This window comes from Dasypus novemcinctus, chromosome 3 (genome assembly GCF_030445035.2).
Source record: "Dasypus novemcinctus isolate mDasNov1 chromosome 3, mDasNov1.1.hap2, whole genome shotgun sequence".
NCBI classification, from domain to species: domain Eukaryota; kingdom Metazoa; phylum Chordata; class Mammalia; order Cingulata; family Dasypodidae; genus Dasypus; species Dasypus novemcinctus.
Window position 1 is genome coordinate 148,626,841 of NC_080675.1, and position 18,260 is coordinate 148,645,100.

An 18,260-nucleotide genomic window follows, 5' to 3' on the forward strand; every position below is an offset into this window, starting at 1 on the left:
AAGGGTTTCTTTCAATCTGTGCTTTCCTGTGTTTTCGTCCAGCAGAACCAAGATTCAAAGCAGGCTATGCTGGCCGAATTCACTGAAGAGAATCCCCCCTACTTCCCTTCCCTTTCCCCTTGTAACAGCCGGCAAGGAGAAAGTTGTCTGTTCCCCTCTCAGTCAGCTGTAGTGATCCAGGGGTTTTAACCCAGCCTAATATCTTGGGGGCGGGGGATGGAATCCTTTCTCACCTGTTGTGGAGATTTGCTAACTCATGTTTGTTGTTTCTCGTTCTTTATCTCTCTATCCCTCACCCTCCTGGGAGTTGTGTAGCACTGTCCTGGTCTCCTGACCCCCAAAGCAGGTCCCTCAGACTGCTTTTGGCCCTTTCTCCATTGTTTTTGTGAGAGAGTTGAGCCTTTCCTGCCTACTCAGGTGATGCCACCTTTCTGGAACTCAAGTGCCTGTATTTTACAGGACATAGGAACAAAGCAGCTACTTATAAAAATGAAAATTTTTTAAAAGATTTATTTCAGGTACAACTTTTGCTATTATTATTAATAGTATTATTATTGTTTTAAATCGGTAAAAGAAATTGGGTCCTAGAAGTTTCAGTGATCTAAGCAACAGCAAGTTTGTGCATTTGTCCTTTTTGTTTGTTTAAATACATTTAAATTATCACTCCTGGCATACCCATTTGCATGAAATTCTGCACCAAATATACTAATTGAAGAAAGGTTAACCCCCATCCCAGGAAAAAAAAATAGTCTGGAAGATATTTTTCACTGAAATCTAATCAAACTTCATTAAGTGGACTATGACAAGATTATAAATGATATGAAAAATAACATTTTAGCATTTGACCAACAACTTAAGGAAATGGTTTGCCTATACAAATTTATTTAATTTTTGTAATTTTAAAAGGTAGTATATTCTATCCTCATAGGGTCCTCAGAATTAAAGCATAATGAACAGGAAAGAAAAGAATGCAGCCAAATGCTAAGGCAGAAACTTTTCCAGAAATAAGGAAGGTAGAAGGCACACTAAATATGAAGTGCAGAATTTCATAGGGCCAACAAGAGAACAGTCTATATTTTTCACTTACACCAGTGAAGTGGACTTTACAATTACCAGTTGCATTACATGCACCAAATAAAGCTACTAAAATTGATACTGTAAGGTGCCATCTTATGTTTTCCAGGCTTCAACTGTGTATACTTTTAAAATGGTTTTCTTAAATTTATTTTTTCAAACATAACACAAGGAAGAGGTTAAAACTGGTATAATAGCTCAATAGAATACATATTCCAGATGTGGAGAGGGATGAGGAGGGAGATATTCAGAACCCTTCTCCAGAATCCCCCCAACTTGATAATAGTGTATTAATGGCATGCTTTGTGACTGTGGTTTATCAATGACACCAGCTTAATAGATCTTTCTGCACCATATCCCTTGAGTTACTGATCCCTTGACTAATGGAGAACCATTACACTAGGAGCACTGGTATCATCCAGGTGATGCTCTTCAAGCGATTGACCAACCAACCGATCAGTCTTGGAGCTGCAACAGCCTTCAGGCCCTCATAGACTCACCAAACATTACAGGCACTGCACTTGCCAGTGTGCTGATTAAGAATTACTGAGAGGAAGCGGACTTGGCCCAATGGATAGGGCATCTGCCTACCACATGGGAGGTCCACGGTTCAAACCCTGGGCCTCCTTGACCCGTGTGGAGTTGGCCCATGTGCAGTGCTGATGCACGCAAGGAGTGCCCTGCCACACAGGGGTGTCCCCCGCGTAGGGGAACCCCACGTGCAAGGAGTGCGCCCCATAAGGAGAGCTGCCCAGTGCGAAAGAAAGTGCAGCCTGCGCAAGAATGGCACCACACACACAGAGAGCTGATACAACAAGATGATGCAACAAAAAGAAACACAGATTCCAAGTGCCGCTGATAAGGATAGAAGTGGTCACAGAAGAACACACAGCGAATGGACACAGAGAGCCGACAACTGGGGGGGAGAGGAGAGAAATAAATAAAAATAAATCTTTAAAAGAAAAAAAAGAATTACTGAGAACTCCACTTATCTCCTGCTTGTAGCTCAATGCCATCCTGAACTTCTTTTACATGGGAAAAGAGCTGCTTTTTATTTCCTACTTAATAGTTATTAAAGCCAAACTGATATTTCACACTCTCCACTGTGGCCCTATGTAGAGGTGTGATGTTGTAGGCCATAGTCTGTGCATTTTGGCCAAGGACACACAACTGGAACATGATACACTCCCCTTTGTGCAGGCAATTCCCTTTGTTGGCCATCCCAACTATGCTAAATGGGTAGACCTCACCTTTCATATCCCCCACCTCCATGATCTTGGTCATCCCTCGGTACTCAGTTTGTGTTAGAACAAAACTCCTCAGGAGGCAAATTACTTTACCAGAGTAGATGGTGGGATCATCTTTCTCAGTAATGCCATTCACTGGGTAAGTTTTCTTTACTTTTTCTGCACTAACTTTGTTGCCTTTGCCTTTGTACAAACTGTACACCATGTCCCCCAGTTCTAGGCTAGTGACATCACCTGAGAACTCATTGTAATGGAAAAATATTTCCTTATGATTGGCTATTTCATTAAGTCAAAATTATCCTTCAGAGTTGCCACATAACCTAAGAGCCTCTTGGAGTTGTAATTATGACCCAAAAGTTACACAAAAGTTACAGTCTACTGCCCAGGCCTATGTTTTTCACTAATGCTAAATTCACCCTTATCTCTTATTTGAGGAAAAATAGATCTTCCACATCCTTGGCCTGAAAAAGCGATAGTCACTTTTACCCCAAAATCATCATAAGCAATAATGCCGCCCTCAGCCTCCTTCTCTTTGCCTTTATTTGGGCTAGTCATTTTGAAATTGGAAAAAGTGACTTCTTTTTCTACAGTGCCCAGAAAACAGTGATCTCAGGGGGAATGGAATGAAACTGTGCCCTTGGAAAGTTTTTAAATTCTAATAATGTGATTTCTTTGGGCAGAATGCATACCAGGAACCACAGTAAACTCTACTACATCTGCAGTATGGAGCTGTTTCCTATCAAGAATTTCACTGAAGTGGGAGAGCATATGAACTTCATGATCCAATACACTTGGTGAAACCTAAACCATTACTCATGGCAGCAATCACGCTCATTTCTTTGGCATCGTTAGTGAATTGAAATGTATTTGATAGAACTACCATGATGGTTGCTCATTCTAGTTTGCCATGTCTCTTGAAATATGAAACCTAACATGGTCACCTTCTAGCAGGGTCACCTTGGATTTTATATCTTTGTCTCCAAAGGGAAGTTCCTCTGAATCATAGTCAACTTAGATGCATCCTGGTGATGGGTCATTCTGGTTTTTACTCAGTACTTTTGGGATCACTTTGGTTTCAGCTCCTTCAAAATGTTCAATGCTGATATCTTCAAAAATGACTGTTCCTTGAGGCAGTAGACTGACATCTGTTGCAACTTCTTTACCATTTTTGTCTTTGATTGTAAACTCCACATCATCTCCAGAGTATAAAGCTTCTAGGTCACCCTTAAATTCACTCTAGTAGAAGAATATCTATTTTTACAACATCACCTCTTTCAATAAAGTCAAATATGTCCTTCATGGCACAAACTATTCCCTGACAGCAGGCTTATTTCTTTTTCAACATGCAACATAATGTTACGAGCACTTACAGCCCCAGTATGTGTGCTGTGATATCAGTTACACAGTTTATCTCCCGTTTCCAGTTGGATATTCTCTTCCATATCTTCTGGGGTGTAAGTCAGGTAAAACACTTCTTGTCCATTAATTTGTTTTTGAGGGAGAATTTCTGCTTTTATCTTCATCAGATGAACAGGAATGGGTTTCCCAGTCTGCTGGTCAGATGATACTTCAAATTCATCATCTTCTACTTCTAAGTCCTGCAAGTTACCATTATATTGTGAACAGTGGAAGAAAAGTCTAGCTTGACGTTGTGAGCACTGAATAAATTCGTAAGAGGTTAGCAGTTTTTCAATATCTCCAGTTTCACACAGTGCTGCTGAAATACAATTGGGGTACATTGTGTCCAATGTCGTGGAAAAGGTTTGGATCAAAACTCATCTCACAGTGATAATCACATATTATTGCACTTTCAGTAGTATTTTGCTGCTGCTGCTTTTTCAGCACATTTCAGAGGATGAAAGTTGCTAGTATTAAAAATGAGAGAAAATGATCCATCAAGCTAACAAAGAAAAGAACTGCTGCTGCACTGGGCAATCTCACAGTGTAGCACTGAAGAAAACAGACTACTAGCAGCATTGGGAAGTGCTCTTTTAAAGCTGTCGAGTAGGCACAATCTTCTTGTTTCAGATAAAGTGTTGTCTAGTGGTAAGTCCATTCTGTTACACTTCATCCCTCTCAGTGTCTCCCTCTCCAGTGCTGCCATAAACAGCATGGCCTGGTACACAGGAATAAATCTCACTTCTCTCACAAGAGTTACAGTTCTGAATGCTTGCACAGGAACCAAGTGTTTTAGTTTCTTAAAAATCCAAACAAGGGGAGTGGGTGTAGCTTAGTAGCTGAGTATGTATCAATAAAATTGATTTGTCAAAAAAAGAAGTGTAAGTCTTAATCAACCAGGTTTCTAACATAATGTAAGAAAGGAAAAATCTATTAACACCCAAGGACAATGAGTTTATTGTAGAAGAATCTACCTACAGACCTCTATAGAGGAAACTTCATCATGTATAAGGATGAATAAAAGAGAATAAAGAGGAAAGAGGACAGATAGGAATGGTGTGGCAAGAGGGTGGAGTGGAGTAGGAGAAGAAAGAGAAGGAGAGAAAAAGAAAAAGACTATGTTTCTGTAACAAAAATGAAAGAGGAAAATATAACACTCAGAATACAAAGAAAGGGCATAGTTTTGAAAACAAAGCTGGAAAGAGACCTAAATTTTAATAAAATTCCATGGTGTGAAATTCAGTAAAATTTTTAAAAGCACAGATTCTTTGAAGCAAGAGATGAAAAATCATAAATTTGGCAACAAACTGAGATTTGCCTAAGAGTATAGTACAAGTAAGTAGGGAGCTGGAAGAAATAACAGGGATAAAAATGCAAATGCTGATGTAAAACACCATCAAAGATAACCCATTAAAAAAATGAGCAGAAGGTTTGGACACACACTTCTCAAAAGAGAACATACAGTTGGCCCATAAATAAGAAAAATTGCCCAACTTCATTAGTAATTAGGAAAATAGAAAGCATAATGAAGTATCACTGCATACCTGCCAAATTGGTTAAAATAAAAAGAAAACACCAAATATCAAGAATACGGAGACCCTCTTAAAATAACTGGTGAATGTGTAAATTGTGAACTTGTTGGAATTGTTTAGTCTAGGAGCTTTGGAGTGGATGTCTTGGGATTTTCTACCCAGGCAATCATGTCATCTGTAAATAGGGGCAGTTTTATTCCTTTTCTATCAGAATGCTATTATTTCCTTTTCTTTCCTTATTGCACTAGCTAGGACTTCCAGTACTGTGTTGAATAGGGCTGGTGAAACCTGACATCCCTATTATATTCTTTACTTTAGGGACTAAGCATTCAATCTTTTAACATTAAACATAATGTTAGCCTTAGGATTTTTATAGATGCTCTTTATCATACTAAAAAAGTTCTGTTCTATTCGTGATTTTGTGAGAGTTTTTATCATGAATGAGTGCTGAATTTTATCACATGATTAATCTGCATCAATTGATATATCATGTGGTTTTTCTTCTGTAGGCTCTTAATATGGTAAATTACATTGATTTTTTTTTTTTTTAAATTGAACCAGCCTTACTTTGTGGACTAAGCCCCATGTAGTTGTGGTGTATTATTATTTTTTGGATTCTATTTGCTAGTTTTAAGGATTTTACATTTTTGTTCATAAGGATACTAATCTGCAATTTTCTTTTATTATTATTATTTTGGTAACTGTCTTTGGGTTTGGGTTCAGGGCAATGCTGGCCTTGTAAAATGACTTATGGAGTCATTCTCCCCTCTTCTCTTTCCCGAAATATATTGCATAGAATTGGTGTTATTTCTTCATTAAATGTTTGGTGGTATTTTCCAATGAAGCCATCTGTGTCTGGTATGGAGCATTTGTTAAAACTGATAATAGCACATTTTAAAAATAATTGTACTAATAACTATAGTCCATGGTTTAACTTACAGTTCACTGTGTGGTATAGTTCCATGGATTTTTTAAAAAAATTTATTCTGTAGCCATATATACAATCTAACATTTCCTCTTTAAATCACATTCAGATATATAGATATATATATAGATAGATATATTATATATATATTTCAGTACTGCTAAATATGTCCACAGTGTTGTACTACCATCACCACATCCATTACCAAAACATTCCCATCATTCCAAATAGGAACTCTGTGCATTTTAAGCCTTAACTTTCCTATTCCCACCCCATCCCCTGGTAACCTATATTCTAGATTTTGACCCTAAGAGGTTGCTCATTCTAATTGTTTCAAATCAGTGACATCATACGATATTTGTCCTTTTGTGTCTGGCTTATTTCATTCAACATGATGTCAGGGACATGCAAATCAAAACCACAGTGAGATACCATTTCACACCCATTAGAATGGCTGCTGTTAAAAAAATCAACTGGACTGGCACAGTACGAAGAGGACCAGGCCCATATGCAGCAAAGTGATGCACCAAAAAGACGATGATGCAACCAGATTAAAAACAAATAAAAAAAAAAAAAACAAAGAAAAATAAAACTGGAACATAGCAAGTGTTGGAGAAGATGCAGAGAAATATAAACATTCGTTCATTGCTGGTGGTGATGTAGAATGGTACAGATGCTGTGGAAGACAGTTTGGCACTTCCTCAGAAAGCTAAGTATAGAGTTACCGTATGTCCCAGCAATCCCACTACTAAGTATATACCCAAAAGAATTGAATGCAGGGACTTTTGCACACTGATATTCATAGTGGTATTATTCACAATTGCCAAAAGGTGGAAGCAACACTAGTGTCCATCAGCTGATGAATGGATAAATAAAATGTGTATACATACAATGGAATATTTTTCAGCCATATAAAGGAGTGAAGTCCTGATACATGAGTCATGGATGGACCTTTAAGATATCAACCCAGATTTTTCCTAAGAACTTGCTATGGGCTGGCTGTTTTTCTATATGGGCTGGCTGTTTTTCTATATGTGGAAGATACACATATAAACAGTAAAGATATATCCCTGTGTTCACAGAGTTTGTAGTGTGGTAAAGAAGAATGAATAAGTAAATAAATATTTAAGCAAATAATGTAATTTATTCCTTTGATTGTCATAATTATATAAAAGTGAATATAAAATCTGACTATTGACTAACCTAAAACAGTTGCATATCTATAAAGCAAGGATAGAGAGAAAGAAATTGGGAAGTTATAAGCAAACAAAATCATCTTCTGTTAAGTCAACAGATAACTGAAATTGTTAAACCAAGATAAATCACTTTATGTATATCATTTAGATAAATGGAGGTAACCGTTAAAGGAAAAAGTGAATGGGAAACACAGGAAATAACTATTTACATCCTTTGTGTTCTTTTTTTTTTTTTTTTAAACAAATACTACCATCACCTTACTGCCTGATCATGATTGTTCCCTTCCTAGGTTAGGTACCTGTGTGGCAGAAAGAATCCTAGTCATTCCTTCTAGCCAAAACCAATAGTTGTTTTCCCTCCTCTTGAGTTTCTTTAGGTACAAGCAATAGTTATAGATTTATCCTGCTTTGGTGATTCTTTACTATTCTCCAGGTTTGGATATGGGTCACTTAAAATTTTTCCTCAGGAATATACTTGGTGGGGATGGGAGCAGGTAGGAGCAGGAATGGCGACTTTACATTTTGGGTTGACCTGGGATAAGCTTTTTAAATGAGTCATTACTTATTAAAACATTGAATAAACACACACTTGCTTACACAGTTTTAATGTGTTTCGTTAGAAGAATATGGACATTTTATTTGAATTCTATTTTAATTTGTGTTAAGAAACCCTGGACCTTGGATTGTCTAGATTTCTACAAAAAAAATAAAAATAAAAAAATTGCACCCTCTTCTCTAGTCACACTAAATTATTTTCTGTTCTTCACTTTTTTATACATTCTTCTACTCCTCTGTACATTTGTATTTGCTGTCCTTAAAATGACTTTTTTTCCTTTCTGCTTGGAAAACGCTTACACGTTTATCATCTTCAGAAGACTGTAAGCTCTCACTGTCTTTTTCATCTTTTATCACATTGCCCCTCAGAACTTCTAAACTGTAGTTAAGTTTGACATTTAGTCAGTGTAATTTACCAATGAAATATTGGTAAACTTTTGGTCAAAAATTTGGTAAATTTTTGGTCAGGACCTACCATTGGTACTCAATTTGTTTGTCCCGAATTTGCTAAATTCACCAAGATTCTTATGTAAATAGGTTTTTGTCCTGTTGGTATGCATGTAAATTTTCTGCCCATCTTATTGATGAAAGCTCCTTAGGACCATTTTCTTCTTTACCCAGTGCCCTTTGCCCTCTACAGGGCTTTTCCTTTTCTTATCCGACAGATAGCTTCAGTTTTCCTTCTTTCCTGGTTATAGTTCATAGAAAATTCTCTGATTATACTTTGGTTAGTATAGCTTTTGTAACTTCTTGCTCTTAATTTCCAAATGCTTTCTTTATATTTTTATTTCTATTGATGGAATACTTGAAGACAACATGTCTGAGAAATGTGGTTTGTGCAGAGCACACCCTTTCTGAGCTGGCAAAGGATTAACATCCCACTGCTCTTTTTCTTTTTATAAATAAATATTTTTATACTGATTTAGTCATTTTATACAGAAAAGTTCTTCCAGTAGGCACCATAAATTAAAGCTAATGAAAGCTTTGTTACTTCTTAGAAGCTAAACTTTTTTGCATCTGGTCTTTTGTCACATTCATTTTCTATTAATGGAAAATACTGTGAACTGAAAAATAAGGTTCTGAATTGTGACCCTTCTCTTTTTTTTTCAACTTTGCCATGTTGTCTTGATTCTGCTTCTAATGTCACATAGTATTATCTAAGTTGTACTGAAATAGCAAGAGGTGGCATTATACCTAGCTCAGCTGGTTCACTGCACTGTTATAATTACTACTACTTGTGAAATCTAAAAATTAAAAGTTTAAAAAAATGTCTCTGGTGCTGATAGAACATGGCTGAAAGTACCACTAGAAATGAATGCAAATGGAAATACTATATGTAATAATTCAGAAATTAGGTCAGAAATATATGTTAACTGTGAACAATATAAATATATTTGGTTTGATAATAACTATAGTTTAATTTATATTTCCTTATCAAAACTAAATTCAGTCCTTTGTAGAATCATGGTTATTGCTATGGTAAATCTTGGGGGAGTTGGTAAATGTAAACGAATGAACAGATTTTATAAATCTCACCTTATGTGATTGGTAGACCAATTACCAAATCAAATTTAGAAGCCTCTTGGGAGATCAGGAGCATATGGGGGAAGTGGGTTTGGCTCAACTGATAGAGCGCCCACCTACCACATGGGAGGTCTGGGGTTCAAACCCAGGGCCTCTGACCTGTGTGGTGAGCTGGCCCACATGCAGTGCGGATGTGCGCAAGGAATGCCATGCCACACAGGGGTGTCCCCCACTTAGGGGAGCCCCACATTCAAGGAGTACATCCCATAAGGAGAGCTTCCCTGCACGAAAAAAAGCACAGCCTGCCCAGGAGTGGTGCTGCACACATGGAGAGCTGATGCAACAAGATCACGCAACAAAAAGAAACACAGATTCCTGGGGCCACTGATAATAATACAAGTGGACACAGAAGGACACACAGTGAATGGACACAGAGAGCAGACAACTGGGGGGGGAGGGAAGAGAAATAATAATAATTAATCTTTTAAAAAAAAAGAGCCTATAGGTCCTGGAACAAGTACTTATATAAATTTGTGTATTAACTGCATAACTTTCTGGCCTTAAAAGGGATTTTAAAAATCACCAGGGGAGCGGATGTAGCTCAGTGGTTGAGTACCTGCTTCCCATGTATAAGGTTCTGGATTCAATGCCCAGTATCTCCTAAAAAAAAAATCACCAAAGAACACGTCAACAGATTTGACTATTTAAAAAATGGAAAACTTTGGTATATCAAATAAAATCTACAACGAAACTAAAAGTTTTTAAGCCTTGGAGTGAGGAAGACCTTTCTTAATTAGATATAAACATCCAGAATCTGTAAAAGATAAGATTGATAAAGTTTGCTACATACAAATAAGAACTTCTGGATAGAGAAAAGCCATAAAGAAAGTTAAAGAAAAACAGCTAAAAAAAAAAAAATCAGCTTGACAAAGACAGTGTTCATTTTCTGGATATGTTAAGAATGTCTACAAATTAGTTGTAAAATAAATTATAGCACCATTATAAATGGGCAAAGATTATAAAATAAACTAGTCACAGAAATGGAAACCATGTTAACTAGTTTATAAATTAGATAAAAATATATCACATATGCATAAAATTTTGTATATGGATGGAATATATCTAGAGAATTTACGAGACCTTGATTTCAATGGTGGCCTCCAGGGAGGGGTAGTTGGTGGCTGGAGGAGAGGGATGGCAAAAGGACTTAAGCTATACTTTAAAATCTTTTGTTTGCCATTTTTATTTTACAAAGTATATGTATTTACCTTAATAAGTAGTGACTATATATGTGTGTACGTATTTTTTTCAAATTAAAAGCCTTAGCAACAATATTTAAAGCAAAAAATGACTATATTTTTATTATAACAGAAAGCTCATAAAAATTGACAATAACACCAAGACTTTTATAGATGAGTAAGCAAGCATAAATGAGAAATCAGTTTACAAAAATAGAAAACAGAATGAATAAACAAACATTTAGAAATATGTTTTAATACTGGTAAGTAATTAGAATGAACCTGAGATGACTTCCTCAGGAAACCCTTCCCAACCACCATTGGTGCCATTCTGTGTGTCCCTATAACATCTTGTACTTGCCCTTGTTGCACTTAGCTCAATGTTGTGATTATTGTTTTTTGTTTTGTTTCATGTTTAAAGATTTATTTACCACCCCGCCCCCCCATTGTCTGCTCTCTATATCCATTCACTGGGTGTTACTTCTGTGTCCACTTGTCTTCTCTTCAGGCAGCACCCAGAACTGATCCTGGGACCTTCCAGAATGGGGGAGAGGTCCTCAGTCTCTTGCACCACTTCAGCTCCTGGTCTGCTTCATCTCTTATTGTCTCTCCTCTGTGTCTCTTTTTGTTGCGTCATCTTGCAGTGCCAGCTCTCTGCTCTAGCCAGCTTGCCACACTGACCAGCATTCCACATGGGCCGACTCTTCTTCACCAGGAGGCCCCGGGAATCAAACCCTGAACTTTCCATATGGTAAACAGGAGCCCAATTGCTTGAGCCACATTCGCTTCCCCTGATTGTTTTGTTGTTACTAGGTTTTTTCTTCTGTCTCCACTTCTAAACTACGAACTCTTTGAGGTCAAGGATTGTGTCTTTTGTTATTTTTCCCCATGTCTTCCATAGTGTCTGGCACATAGATGGCTATTTGTTGAATGAATACATGAATAGGATAAATAGATAGTATTCACAAATAAAGAAATTATAGCTGTTTTTGATGATTTAGTAAGATGAAATTACTTTGTAATATAGAGAATGTTGGTAACAATGTGGTGAAACTGTTATGCTAATATTGCTAGTGGCATAGTACATTGTTTTTCTAGAATGCTTTTCATCATTGTCAATGTTTGCACAATTGTCAGCCTTCGACTCAATTCTATTTCTTGGCATCAGTCCTAAGATGATAATCTGTAGATGTTCATCACAGTGTTACTCATAACAGGGATAAACTGGAAGTGCCCGTAACACTAATGTTTTTTAAAAAACTGTTGCATCCATGTGACAGACATTTAAAATTATAATGCTAGCAAAATGTAGCAACTTGGAAAAAATTCTTGTGATGTATTAATGTTAAGTGAAGTAACCAGAATTCAGAATATAAGTATATTTTAATTTCAACTCTTTATAAAATATAAAAAGACTAGAAGAAAATACTTTATAATGAGGAAAAAAGAGGGAATTAATATTTGCTCTAAAGAGAATAATTTTAAGTAGAGTGGATACAACTCCTTTTTTTCTAGAAAGGGTGTGGATAGGCACTATCAACATTTGCCTTTGGCACTCTCTGAGAGATTTTTTCTTTAAATATAGTAATACATTCAAACAACTTATTATCTTTCATTGTTTTGGGTAGAGTTTGAGAAAATTTTTTTTCCAACAGCTTTTCAATATGATTATATTATTTTTTAAATTCAAAAAGTTTACATATAAGGGAAGCGGACTTGGCTCAACAAATAGAGCATCTGCCTACAACATGGGCAGTCCAAGGTTCAAACCCCGGGCCTCCTGACCCATGTGGAGCTGGCCCACGCACAGTGCTGATGTGCGCAAGGAGTGCCATGCCACGCAGGGGTGTCCCCCACATAGGGGAGCCCCATGTGCAAGGAGTGCACCTCATAAGGAGAGCCGACCAGCTCAAAAGAAAGTCCAGCCTGTCCAGGAGCGGCGCTGCACACATGGAGAGCTGATGCAGCAAGATGACACAACAACAACAACAACAAACAGAGACACAGATTCCTGGTGCCGCTGATAAGGATGCAAGCGGATACAGAAGAACACACATCGAATGGACACAGAGAGCAGGCAACTGGGGCAGGGGTGGGGGTGGAAGGGGAGGAAAATAAATAAAAATACATCTTAAAAAAAAAGTTTACATATACGAGCAAATGATAAGATCTGTATTCCTACTGGGGTGCTGCAGTTATTGTCTTGGTAATGTTACAAATTCCCACAATTTTTTGGCACATGACTTTCATGGACTGAATCTTCATGAATATGAGATGCTGTTTAAGTAATTAAACATACAGACCAGTTTCTGTGGCTTTAAACTACCAATAAAATTAAAGTTCTGATGACTTTTTTTTTTTTTAAAGATTTATTTATTTAATTTCCCCCCCTCCCCCGGTTGTCTGTTCTCTGTGTCTTTTTGCTGCGTCTTGCTTCTTTGTCCGCTTCTGTTGTCGTCAGCGGCACGGGGAGGGTGGGCGGCGCTATTCCTGGGCAGGCTGTACGGGTGCACTCCTTGAGCGTGGGGCTCCCCTACGCGGGGGACACCCCTGCGTGGCAGGGCACTCCTTGTGTGCATCAGCACTGCGCATGGGCCAGCTCCACACGGGTCAAGGAGGCCCGGGGTTTGAACTGCGGACCTCCCATGTGGTAGACGGACGCCCTAACCACTGGGCCAAGTCCGTTTCCCCCTCTGATGACTCTTGTTCTAAATAGCAAGGGGCTTTAAAGAGGCACCCAGCAGTAATCTGAAAAACAAGGGAAACAGAATCTCCTGTGAGAGTCAAACTGTAAATCAAAGCAGAGATATGGAAAGGTTTCCCAGGAGATAATCTTGCTCCCAGGCTGAGTCTTAGGGGAAAGTAAATTAAAATAGACCAGCAAAATTTTGGAGATGATACTAATGAATGAAGTGCCCCATGTGATGATGAGAGTGAGGCAGCATTCTGGATCATGTCTTACTCAAAGAGAGGTATTGTGAAAGATTTTAATAGGACTAAATTGCAAAATTGCAATATTTTTCTAAGATTACTCCTATCACTTCCATTCCTCCCAACATCCATATTGGCAAAGAAAGGTAGGGAGTTAAGAGACCCTCATCATGAGAGAGATTTGTGTCCTTAATCTTAAGAGGTTTCAGGTCCTAAATTGTCTTTATGAGCTCTCTTGGCATTTTGTGATCTTTTTAAGTTTTCTCTTATAAATTAGATATGCAAATGTTTATATACTTTAACCTTCCCACTTATTCCCTTCATTATCCTGAGAGAACTAGGAGCTACTGAAGGATTTTAAGCATGAGAGTGACAGGGTCAATTGAGTTTTTAAAAGATAAATGAAATTCCTCTCGCATTATTATGTAGAATAGGTAGTAGTGGGAAAGAGGATGTAGGAAGGTTACTTGGGAGGCTATTTTAATAAATCAAGAAAGAAGAAGGTATCTCAGACTAGGACAGAAAGAAATCAATGGATTCAAAAGATCTGTAAGAGTTAAAGTCAATAGGATTAGATGGCACTTTGGAAATGGGAGTCAGGGAAGAAGGGGTGTGAAGGAAAACTTTTAAGGTGGGGTTTCTTAAGCTTTTTTGTTCCACAGACCTCTTTGCTACTCAGGTGAAAACCACAGACCAGACCCCTTACTAAGTCCACACTATACTTTGTATTATTTAGTAAATAAACCATACCTGCACCAACACGTCCCTATAAGAATAATGTGGGTTTTTTTTTCATTTAAATTTAAGCTCACTGACCCATGGTTAAGAACCCCTGTTCTAAGGTGTGTGGATTGTGCATTCACCTGAATGTAGTGTCATTCGTTGAGGTTAGGGAACACTAGAGAAGATCTAGGCTCGGCAACACGTCTGTGTATAATGACCGTTCTCTGGTTTTAGACAGTGTGAATTTGAGGTGTCTTTGAGACACTGAAGCAGAGATGTCAGTTCCACAAGCCTTCATTTACTATTCAACAGTTGACTATTCTGGCTGTTGAAGTCAGAGGAGAGGCCTGTGCTAGATATATGATCTGGGGACTTGTAAACATTTATAGTAATTGAGGCTGGATGTGGAGGAGAGATCCTTGGGAGATAGTAAAAAAAAAAAAAAAAAAGAGCAGAGAATGAGAAGATACGGGAGAATAAGAGACCAAAGGAGGCGAAAATGAAACTGTCAGCAATAACAGGAAATCCGGGACAGTGTAGGGTCATGGAACACAGGGCAAGTATTTCAAAAAGGATTAAGTGGCCAGCTTCACTGAATGCAGTTAAGAGGTTGAGTAACAGTAAGATTGAAAATTAATTTGTTAATTGCTATATTGTTAAATAAGAAGATGTGGATAGAAATTAGAGAAATTCAGATAATTGAGCTATTCAATGAAGTGAATTAAGCTGGTATATTAATCCAACTCATTGGGTTACAAATAACAGAAACCCAACTCAACCTCCTTTATATAAAATTAGAGAAATCATTACCTCATAGAATTGAAATATCCCGGAATAGGAATAAAATCTGGGGGTTAAACAATATTATTAGGTGTGCCTTTCCCTTATCTTTCTCTGCCTCTACCACTCTCTCTCACCTCCGCTTTCCTCTCAGGAAAGATCTCTTTTCTGGTGGTCCCTAGTGAAGGCTTTTCTTATCTCTACAGTAAACAATCCTAGTGGAAAGAGAGCTCCTTCTCCTCAGTTCTAGTCACAGTCCCAGGATTTACTTGGATTTTACTAATTTAGATCATATGTTTATCATTAAACTAGTCACCTTGGTTAGGGACAACTCAATATCCTGACAGGCCTAACCTGAGTTACCTGCTCACCTGTACAGCTGAGCCAAGTGAATAAGGAGCTTGTCTGAATCATATGGGGAGGGATGATTTTCCAAATGAAAAGCAAGATGTTCCTAGAAAAGGGAAGACTGTGCTGGGTAGGCAAAAACAATAAATGTTTATTTCGACTGTGAAGGTAAGCATTTGACACAATATATTTGAATACATGTTTCTACAGTATACTTTGTAGGTAATATTTTAGGAATCCATATTATGTGTTGCTGTAATTTATGAAAGTGCCACCAGGTCTGATTCTTGTGACTAGAGAAAGGTTGCCATTATTCTTGCTACATGTACAGCTACTGGCTTGTGGAGCTGAATAATCTTTACATACACATTGACTGATTCAATAAGTTATATAAGTAGATGCTCCTTTACAATTAATTTATTATATTTCTTAAAAAGAACTGGTGTACATAACCAAAGGCAAGGGGATTTCAGGGATTTATTAATAATTTACCAGAAGATAAACCTAGCACCACCACTATTCCTTGCCCATTTTGCCCTGAACATGTCTCTGAACTATGATAGTTTTACTTTGCAGTGCTATTGATGGATTTGTATAATCCATTAACCTTCTTTTGCCTGGTCCTTTGCTAAATAGTCTATTTGTGTTTTTGGAACCTACTTTGAAAAGAATATCTTTAATCTAATTGCTAATAGTTTGAAATTTCTTATTTTATGTGTTTAAGAAAGTAAGTCAACCCAACTTTTATATGCTATTGATAGGATTGCTGGACTTCATTTTTTCATTCATTCAATATTTTTAAATGCCTACTGAATGTGATTCTTGTGCTAAGAGATACATAGGTATGCACCATGGTCTTTATTTTCAAGGATATCACATACAAGGCAAATACACAGGACAAAGTTGTAAGTGCTGTAACAAAGATATGCCAGCGTTCGTAAGGTATTATGGGAATATTGAGGATCAGTATCTATTTCAGGATAGGGCAGAGAATAAAGTTAGTTTTCTTAGCAGAGGTAATAACTGAGCTAAACATTTTTTAAAATTTAACATAAAGTACTTAATAGATGAATCTATCGTCACAGTGTTAAACTTTAATAAACCTTTCTCAATAGCAGATAAAGCAGACAAAAATTAGTAGGGATATATAGGTGGGACAAAATAATTAACAATCTTAACCCAGTTGGCATTATGGAACACTGTGCCCAAGAATTATAGAATTCATATTCTTTTCAAGTGCTCATGGTCCATTTATCAAGATTGACTGTATGTTTGACTAAGCAGTGCTTAGTAGGAAATTTATGGTTATAAGGACATATTACTTTTTGTCTTTATTTTTTTAATGTTACATTAAAAAAATATGAGGTCCCCATATACCCCCCACCCCACTCACCCCACTCCTCCCATAACAACAACCTCCTCCATCATCATGGAACATTCATTGCACTTGGTGAATACATCTCTGAGCACTGCTGTACCACATGGTCAGTGGTCCACATTATAGTTTACACTCTCCCCCAGTCCACCCAGTGGGCCATGGGAGGACATACAATGTCCAGTAACTGTCCCTGCAGTACCACCCAGGACAACTCCAAGTCCTGAAAATGCCCCCATATCACATCTCTTCTTCCCACTCTCTACCCTCAGCAGCTACCATGGCCACTTTCTCCACATCAATGCTACATTTTCTTCGATTTACTAATTACAATAGTTCATGAATAGAATATCAGTAAGTCCATTCTAATCCATACTCTATTCCTCCATCTTGTGGACTCTGGAATGGTTATGTCCACTCCACATCTATATTGAGAGGGGGCTTAGATTCCACTTGGATGATGGATGCAATTGCCCTGCTTGCAGTTGTAGGCACTCTTGGCTCCCTGGTGTGGTGGTTGACCTTCTTCACCTCCCTGTTAGCTGGCTGGGGTAAGTCCAATAAACCAAAGGGTAGGAGTTGCAAGTCTGTTGAGGCTCAGGGCCTGGCTATCACATGGACAGTCCAGAGATTCAGGTTCCCTGAGTATACACTAAACCCCAGTGCCAATCACAGGTATAAGGACATATTAGAGGAAGTGCCTGGTGGGCAGACTGCAGCAGAGTAAGGAGCTCCAGGAATCACTCCCTCCACCAAAACAATTTCTGAACTGGCAGAAACTGGATCCGCTATTTTGAAACTCTGAAGTCTAGCAGAACACTGTGCAACATCCAGGGAAGAACTGGAAGAAGAGGCTTGTGAATAGCAGTAAATACCAGTAAATTTCACCCTCTGTGTAGCGGCTACCTACTCCCTATCCCCCAACCATGCCCCCGTTGTAGGCAGCAGTGGAAACTGCATCCCCGGTTCCTGGTGCAAGAAAATCCTTGAAGGATTTTCACCCTCCAAAATCTGGGTGTGTTTGGTCTGATTGCTGATGACTGTTTTTTGGGGGTTTTGTGGTTTTTTTGTTTTTGTTTATATATATATATACTTTTTAAATTTGTATTTTTCAAAGACACGTAGATTATATAAGTGTTACATAAATAATATAGGGGATTCCCATATGCCCCCCCTTCCTACCCCTCTTACATTTTCCCACATTAATAACATCCTTCATTAGTGTGGTACATTCCTTATAATTGGCGAACACATTTTGGAGCATTGCCACTAAGCTATAAGTGTGGATTATAGTTTACATTGTAGTTTGCACATTCTCCCACACAATTTTGTAATTTATGACAAGATATATAATGGCCTGTATCTATTATTGCAGGGTCATTCAGGACAATTCCCAAGTCCTGAGAATGCCCCC

The 18,260-nt window shown here is 37.9% G+C and overlaps 1 protein-coding gene and 1 pseudogene across 1 annotated transcript in view; one reads left to right on the plus strand and one right to left on the minus strand.

The window, feature by feature from the left end:
• REC114 (REC114 meiotic recombination protein) overlaps nt 1-18,260 on the plus strand; it is a 209,297-nt gene that overhangs the window by 128,677 nt on the left and 62,360 nt on the right. The window lies entirely within an intron of this gene.
• Nucleotides 1,455-4,100, minus strand: LOC139438218 (cold shock domain-containing protein E1 pseudogene; annotated as a pseudogene).